A 9243-nucleotide genomic window follows, 5' to 3' on the forward strand; every position below is an offset into this window, starting at 1 on the left:
AGGGGATTCAGGAGCTTCCTTAAGGATCAGCCGCCTCAGGTTTCGTGCCTTCGGAACCACTAGGCGATTCCCAAAGTATACGACACCTTGATCATCAATGGAGAAACAATTCACGACTCCTTTCTTAATGTTTCTCTTAATACGGGAGATTCCCGAATCTACCTTTTGTGCCTTGATGATCTGATCCGTAAGGGTAGGTTTCGCCACCAGGGTGGATAGGAATCCTTGAGGAACAATGTGAAGATTTAGCTTACGGAATTCCTCATGGAGAAATGGTTGACTTTGTTGTAACATCAGGTTGTTACAATAGGACTTACGGCTTAGCGCATCAGCCATGACATTGGCTTTGCCCGGGGTGTAAGTTATTCCTAAGTCGTAATCCGAGATCAACTCAACCCAACGTCTTTGCGTGAGATTCAAATCTGGTTGGGTGAAGATATATTTCAAACTTTGGTGATCGGTGAAGATCTCGCAACGATTACCAAGAAGGTAATGTCGCCAAGTTTTAAGTGCATGGACTACAGCTGCAAGCTCTAGATCATGTGTGGGATAATTTTCCTCATGTGGGTGTAATTGCCGTGAAGCATAGGCAATTACCTGATGATCTTGCATGAGTATGCAACCTAGTCCTTGTCGCAAGGCGTCGCAATAGATAATAAAGTCCTTGGAGAAATCTGGTAGTACCAGTACGGGAGTAGATGTCAGGCGTCTTTTCAGTTCCTAAAAACTGAACTCGCACTGTGGAGTCCACTCGAACTTTTTATCCTTCTTGAGGAGTTCAGTTAGAGGTTTAGCAACCTTGGAGAAATTCTCGACAAAGTGGCGGCAATAGCTCGCTAAGCCAAGGAAGCTCCGAACTTGCTTAACCGTCTCAGGTGGAGTCCAATCAAGGACGGCTTGAACTCCCTCGGGATTGACAGCAATACCCTTGCCAGAGATTACATGGCCTAGATAGGTCACTTCTGGCAACCAAAATTCACACTTGGAGAATTTGGCATAAAGGCGATGCTCTCGAAGTTTCATCAATACCAGCCTTAGATGTTCGGCATGTTCCTCTTCATTCTTGGAGTAGATGAGTATGTCATTGAGGTATACTACGACAAATTTGTCTAAGTACTCCATGAAAACCGAGTTCATTAACCGGGAAAAGGTGGCTGGGGCATTGGTTAAACCGAAGGACATCACGATGTACTCGTATTGGCCATAACGAGTAACAAAGGCCGTTTTGGGAATGTCCCCGTTTCTGATTTTGATTTGATGGTAGCCCAACCTCAAATCCATCTTGGAAAAGACTGAAGATCCAGCGAGCTGATCATACAGATCGTTAATCCTGGGAAGCGGGTATTTGTTCTTGATGGTGACCAGGTTGACAGGGCGATAGTCCACAACCATTCGATCCATTCCATCCTTCTTCTTAACGAAGAGGACGGGGCAAGCCCAAGGAGAGGAACTAGGACGGATGAAACCCTTTTTCAAGGACTCATCGAGTTGGTTCTTAAGCTCGGCTAGTTCTAAGGGTGCCATCTTGTAGGGTCTTCTAGAAATTGGAACGGTTCCTTGAACAAGTTCTATCACAAACTTGACATCCCTGTCAGGTGGAACACCTGGCAGTTCTTCTGGAAAGACATCCGGAAAGTCTCGGACTACTGGAACATCCTCAAGGTCTGGAAGGGGTTGGCATTTAAGGAGTAAAGCTGGCGTTTGGCCGCTCGAGTTAAGACATTGACTGTCTTGCCCGATGGGTGAGTAAGTTGAACGGTTCTAGTGGCACAATCGATCTTAGCATAATGAGCTGACATCCAGTCCATACCTAAGATGATGTTTATGTCCGAGGACTTAAGAGCTATTAAGGATGCAAGGAAGAAAAGTCTATCGACAAGAATTTCGTTCCCATGGCTTACTCTAGAAGTTTGCCATCTAGAGCCAGGAGTTTGAATTTCCATGGTAGAGGGCATGTCACAGAATGTCGTGTTGTGCAATCGAGCATCTTGGATATGAATGAATGAGATGCTCCAGTATCGAAAAGAACAAATGCCGGGTGGCAGTTAACAAGGAGCGTACCAAGGACGACGTTGGGATCCTCATGAGCCTCCTTGGCTGAAACATAGTTGACATGGCCACGTGCAGTGGTGGCCGGCTTGGCATAGAATGGTTTTCCTGCGGGCTTACCACGACCAACAGACTTTCCAGTTTGAACGGGGTTGTTGTTCTGGGGACACTCTCGGCTATAGTGACCCGGCTCTCCACACTTAAAGCATGGCACCACATTGGGGCGTGGAGCAGCATTAGCAGCGGGGCCACCATAGGGCTTGGGCGGTGCAAATTGCTGGTTGGGACGAGGCGCCTCAAAGGATGGCCTCGGGATGAACCTGGGTGGCAGTGCCGTGCTTGGAATCCACACCCGGCGCTTCTGAGTTCCAGAGCCGGATGAGGAGCCAAAATCACGGGAGTGCTTCGTGAAGCATCATAATCAGTCTAGCCCGTCTCAGCACTGATGGCTTTATTGACAAACTTCTGAAAGGAGGTGCACTCGTGTAGACGAAGATCACGGCAAAGCTCAGGGCTAAGTCCCTTGCGGAACCTTGCTTGCTTCTTAGCGTCAGTAGATACCTCTTCGGGAGCATAGCGTGCCAGATTTCCAAATTCACGACTATAAGCATCCACAGTCAGTCTTCCTTGGGTGAAGTTGTAGAACTCCTCCCTCTTGTGATCCATGAGACCTTCCAGAATGTGATGCTCGCGGAAAGCCTCACTGAATTCAGCCCAAGTAGTAACTTGGCCGACCGGGCGCATAGCTTCGAAGTTTTCCCACCAAAGGCTAGCAGGGCCTTCGAGGTGATAGGCAGCATAGGTAACCTTGTCGGCTTCGGCTACGTTGGCAGAACGTAGCTTGTGAGTGATGCTGCGAAGCCAGTCATCCGCGTCGAGGGGCTCGACGGAATGATTAAACTTTGGCGGGTATAGCTTGATAAAGTCATTGATTGACACTAGGTCATTTCGTGGGTGGCGTGCAGTGTTCTCCTCAATCCGCTCTAGCAGGCGGTTAGTCTCACGCTTGTTTCTCTCCGCCTCCAGCATCACTTCGGCCAGAGAAGGCGGGTGAGGCAGATTTTCACCCCTAGCTGCACTGGCTTCCCCCTGCTCCGAGGCAGCAGGGTTGCTGCGGGTGTTGACCATCCTAGAAGAAAACAAGACAATGGTTTAGATAAGGATGGCTCAAACTTAGCAAGGAAGTGCAAAATGTAATGGATAACACAGAATGCAGAGATGTTCATCCGTATGTCATGGTAATATAAAACTGCCATATATATACCAACGGTCATACACATCATACATAGTTTAGTACAAGCCCAGGCTACAGTACAACTATGAAGAAAGACATTACAGCTCATCGGAGGCATTCCAAGCTCCTATACATTATTTGTCTACACCTCCGGAATTGATTACACACAGAGTCATATTCCACAAGTCGCGCAGGACAGTGGAGATACAACTACTACAATACTAGTGGTACTACTACTAACTCAGACAGCTCTATAGTAGTTCTCATAGAAGTCACCTCCATAGCCTAGAAGTTCAACGTGACCATCCGGGAACAGACAGTCCTGAGGAGCCTGTGGACCATAGGGGCTAGGATGAGGTCTTGGACTAACAAACGGTGGCCTGCGGGGACCACGGGCTAGGGTGACGCCTCCCACATCACGCCAATCCACCATGTCCGGTAGAGCTGATCTCACAGGATACAGATCCCTTGTATCCATACATCCAGCTTGCACCGCAGGTGCAAACCGAGTCAATGTGTCCCAATGATCAGCACGGGTATTGAAAAGCTCCAGCCTCAAGGCCCGATTCTCTCGGTCCTTATCTTCGAACATCTTGGCAGTGGTACGAGTTAATGAGTCCTCCTGAGTGGAGTCAGCATAGATAGCCTGAAGATACCCTTGCGCTCCCGAAAGTGAAGCTGGCATGTAACGGAAGTCGGTGTTCCGAAGCAGGCCAGTCCGGACTCGCAAGATGGTCATCATGGAATAGGCAGCATCCTGCACAGCCATCTCAATAGTAACCCCAAGTCCATAGGAACAGTGAAGGGGCTCGGTAGATCCAGGATAAGAAGGAAATATCCTGACGGTGCAGAGATATTGGCTTTGATTAAAGTCGCGGAACTGCTCTTCGACGGTGTATTCGGGATACCAACGGTAGCCCGTATCGATCATTACCCGGACTAACATAGCAGTATGACCGGGCACGTCGAGGCACCGGGTCAGGCGGATCACTTGGTTCTGAACACGGTTGGCCATCTGAAAGCACAACCACAATGCAAAGACATCAAAATTTCTAGGGAAAATTGGACAGCATAACAGCTGTAAATGCTCAGAAAAATATTTGAGACATCCACAACAGTTTGCAATACCACTCAACAACATCATATCAAGATTCTGATCCAATTAGCAACATACTAGAATAGTAGAAACTGAACTGGGGCTTGTAGCATCAATCCTATAAGCTACTACGGATTAGTAACACGTGAACCTAATAGAAGGAGAGACCTAGTCCTTAACCCACGTTGAATGAGAAGAGAATGACTCAGATCAGAGGCATAGGGTAAAGTAGTAAAAGAGCCTTACGTTCCCTCCCACAATCAATTCCCCTACATATAACTAAAGCATTTCTAGACTCGACATCGACCAGTTTGGCTCAACGAACCTACAGGTAGTCCGGCTCTGATACCAACGCTATCAGGACCCTGATTCCAAGTGACATCGATCTAGCCGGTAACACCTCATATCACTTTGCGGCCTCACGCACGGTATCCCACGGGTGTCTCCTTACCATGGCCCGGGACCATTTGCGCCTTTTGGCTCACGTATATGATAGTGTCGCTAGCATCTATATGACAGAGAACCCGAGCCGACATGGCTAGTCGTGAACCCAAAGCGGCACAGACCTATGGAGACAGGCATACATGAATCACATCGAGCATGTCGGTCATCAGCGAGTGATTCCGGGCTGTAGCGTTGGGCTAACACGACTCCGGTGAACCGGGCTGTAGCAGGCTAGGCAGGACAACGGATATCATCGCGTGACATTTCCCCAAAGGGACAGACATAGGAACGAAGTGAAACACATGCCGGCCAGTCAAGTGTCCTGAGCAGTAGTGCTGGGCTAGCAGGACTCCGGTGAACCGGGCTGTAGCGGACTACTATGGCTCGAGGAACACTAGACTACATTTCCCCATAAGAAACGCTGCCAAGGATAAACAACTAGATTGTCGGATCCGACTCATACCAAGCATTTCAATCATACACACAATATGCTCGATATGAGTGCATACAACATGGCATCACAACAAAACTCTACAATTCAAGTACTTTATTCAAAGGCTCCAAAGAGCCATACATAACAAGTTCATACAGATAGGGGTCACATGACCCGACACTCAAGTCATACACTCACACAAGCACATGCGGAAGCAACTAGTCTGAGTACAGACTCTAGAAAGAAAGAAGGATTCTCAAGCCTGTCTATCTACATAGGGCCCTCCATGGCCAGGATCACCACCTGGGTGGCTAGTCACTCGTCGACATCAAGGTCTACGTAGAACCCATCGGAGGGGGCGGTGTTGTCGTCTGAAAACAGTAATTAAGCAAACATGAGTACAAAGGTACTCAGCAAGTCTTACATCAGAACCTACTAAACATGCTTATTCTCAAGAAGGTGGTGGGTTAATGCAGCAAGCCAGCTTTGACTCTTGGCTAAGCTATCCTATGGAACTCCACCAGTAAAATAGTTTTCGCACACGAGTCCACTACTCACCAACACAATACTCCACCGGGGATCCTCCCTCGTCATCCTACGAGAGGGCCATCCTCGGTACTCACACTTATCTTGAGTCTTTTAGTGGTATCCATTAACTTGTCTATGAACTGTATAGGCAACCAAGTAGTCCTTTACCGCGGGCGTGGCTATTCGAATAGTTTTATACCCTGGAGGGGTGTACTTCTTCATACACGCTTTCACCACTTACCGCCGTTTACACGACATGTACTCGGCAACCTTCAAGCGAAAGCCTAGCAAGGGTATTGGCCACGGCCTGCCTAAACACTTAAGTCTCTAGTCCAGGTTTCTCGCCTATCCAGGTTCCATCCGCAGGGAGTCCGGCCGAGGTTTCCACATACGGCCCCGAACGATGTGAACAGGGTCCCGAGACGCCAAACGGGCGCCCGGCATACCCGGCCACGGTGTATCTACTGCAACATAGCCCACCCCTAGGGTCAGCGCTACGCACGGCCGCCAACACATAACCTACAAACACCAGAAACTATTTGCAACTACTGGACAAAGTACTAAGGTGATTAAGAAGCCGAGAGGGTCCATTGGTTTCGGGCCCAATGTACGGTAGTAACTGCATCTTAAATCACACATACAGATCTTAGTTCTTAGGGACGGCCTCAATGAAACAACCCACCATGTACTCCTACATGGCCTCTCATCGATACCTTTACCAAAACATGTTCAACGCATCCCTCACATTACCGACATAAGCATTTCACTCTAGCCCATCACCCAGATGAACCAGACCTGACACAACTCTAATCATAGCAGGCATAGCAAGGTAGGAATCGCATACATGGCTCAATCAACTCCTACACATGCTAGTGGGTTTCATCTAGTTACTGTGGCAATGACAGGTCATACAGAGGATAAGGGTTCAACTACCGTAGCACACAGCAGTTTGAATCGCGTTGTCTTAATGTAGTAAACAAGAGCAGAAGCGAGAACATGGGTTTGTATTGGAATGATCAATGGTTGCTTGCCTGATGGAGTGGTAGTGGGATACTGCCCTTCAGTTGGATACTCGTGAATATCCTCGGAGGCAGAACCTACCACGAAGAACACATCGAACACAATCAACACATGACGATATGCAACAATATGATGCATGCTATGACATGGCAATATGAATGTGTCTTGGCCTAATGTAAGTTATAATAGAAAGGAATGAACTCATTTGAATCAAAGATTCAAATATTAGCTCATTAAACATGGCCTTAATAGGGCATTTCCTTATTCTGCTTAAACAGCAAGGTAAACTTGTTTTTTCATGCATGAAACCATTACAGATGGATAGATTGAATTTTTCTGATCATTTTTCATATATAAATCTTTGCATTTGGAGCTATGGTTGATCTTCTATGATTTTTAGAAGTTTTGACTATTTTCTGGAATTTCCTGGATAAAAATAAATCCAGAAAATACATTACTGCGTCAGCATTGCGTCATGCTGACCTCAGTAGGTCAAAGGCGCCAGCCCAGGTCAAACCTGACTGGTGGGCCCCTTCTGTCAGCCTCTCGGCTAATTAACAGTGTTAGATTAACACTAATTAGCTGTCAGTGGGGTCTGGGCCCACATGTCAGTGACTGATTTAATTAAAATTAGTTAAACTAATCCTAATTTAGTTAGCCGACCGGCCCCACCTGTCATAGACTCAGGGGGGGTCTACCTGGGCCCACCCAGGGGTCAAACTGGGTCAAACTCGCCGGCGTTGAGCCGCCGGCGAGGCCGAGACGGCGGAGGGCTTCGGTTTTGGTCCTCCGGTGACCAAATCGACGGCGGAGACGTGCTACGCATAGCTGGGCCTCGTGCGCATCTAGTGGGGCAAGTGGGAGGAGCTGGGGTGGAGCGAGCTCGCCGGAATCGAGCTCGTGGTGGCGGCCGGAGTTCGGACGGAGGGGCTACGGTGCACGGCAAGGCGAGGAAGTGCGTGCGTTAGGCTCCTGGGGACACACTGAATGCGGTGGTGCGCTCGGACGCGTGCTTGCACGGCCGTAGCCACGACGGCGACATGGCCGGCGGCGAGGAGCGCTCGGGCTCGAAGGGGGCGGTGGCTATGAGGCGTAATCGAGCACGGGAGCTAGGGGGAAAGGAAGAGGAGCTCACAACGGAGTCGGAGAGGGGGTCAGCGAGCTCGGGGAGGTCCTGGTGACGGTGAATCAGCCGGAGACGGCTCGGGTGCCCGAGGTTGAAGACGAGGGCGTAGACGGCGTTCGGCGGCGTTTGGGGTCGCATGGGTCGGCGAAGAGGTCCAGGGCGACGAGGCGGAGCGATTGGGCTCGTCGGAGGGGCGAGGGAGTGGCTGTGGTGGCAACTACGGCGATCGGCGGCGAGGTACGCGCTCGACTGTCGGGGGAGATAGTGAGGGAGACGAGGGGGAGAGTGAGCGAGGATGAGAGGGGGGCGTGGGGGTCGCGTGGCACCTCTAGGCGTCTCCGGGCGTCGGCGGAAGCAGGAGGTGGCCAGCGCGCGGCGAGCACGCGCCCCTGCCTCCTGCCGCGAGGTGGACGATGACTGGCTAAGCCAGTAGGCTGGGCCGAGCCAGGTGGGCTGGCCAGCTCAGGTAAGGCCCAGGTGGCTCCCTCTCTCTCTTCTTTTTTTAGATTTGTTTCTGTTTTCTATTTAACTGCAATTGTTGGGCTTTATTAAAAATACTAAAACGTTTCCAAAAATCCTGAAAATAATTGTGGCCTCTGTTTCGATTATTTCCAACAGCAAACATTTATTTCCAGAATTATTTGGGCATTTAAATTATTTGATAGCATTTAAATGCCAAAATTCAAATACTTATGATTTAATTCAATGACCTTCTGTTGGCCTAGAAAAATGTGCACCAATTTTTTCCAGAGGTTTTAACCCAAGACAAAGAGGGTGAACTTTTTAGAAGGGCATTTCAGGTTCATTGAAAATAATTTTAGTAAACCCTAGTTGTTTCCAGGGGGTGTTGGGGGTTTCTGCCTTCCCCATTTCAAATTTAAAAGAAATTTAAACATGATGCACACTCTAATGCTTGAACTAACTAGGGCGTGACAGCGGAGTTGCTCCGTTGGCCACGTCGTTCGCCATAGCTTCCGTCGGAGACGTCATCTACTCTGCCAAGGCTTCGGGCGGTGAGGATGGAAGGAGGATGTGGCTTCCGGAAGTCCATGGCAGCTTCGCCGCGTCCAGGCGACGTGGGCTCCCTCGCGCCGGTGTCCGTCGTTGCTCGCTCGCCCACGCCGGTGGTCGGCCAAGAGGTGGGACGGAGGGGTGGCGGCGAATCCGGTCGACCAGGCTCTGGAAACGGAGGGGAGGCGGCAGATCCGGCCAGCCAGGAGCTGGAGACGGGGGAGGCGGCCGATCCGGTGAAGATCGGCGACAACCACAGGGGGAGGTCGGGGATCGAGGGGAGAAGCGGCGAGGAGGGGGCC

This window comes from Triticum aestivum, chromosome 3A, assembly GCF_018294505.1.
Source record: "Triticum aestivum cultivar Chinese Spring chromosome 3A, IWGSC CS RefSeq v2.1, whole genome shotgun sequence".
Classification (NCBI taxonomy): domain Eukaryota; kingdom Viridiplantae; phylum Streptophyta; class Magnoliopsida; order Poales; family Poaceae; genus Triticum; species Triticum aestivum.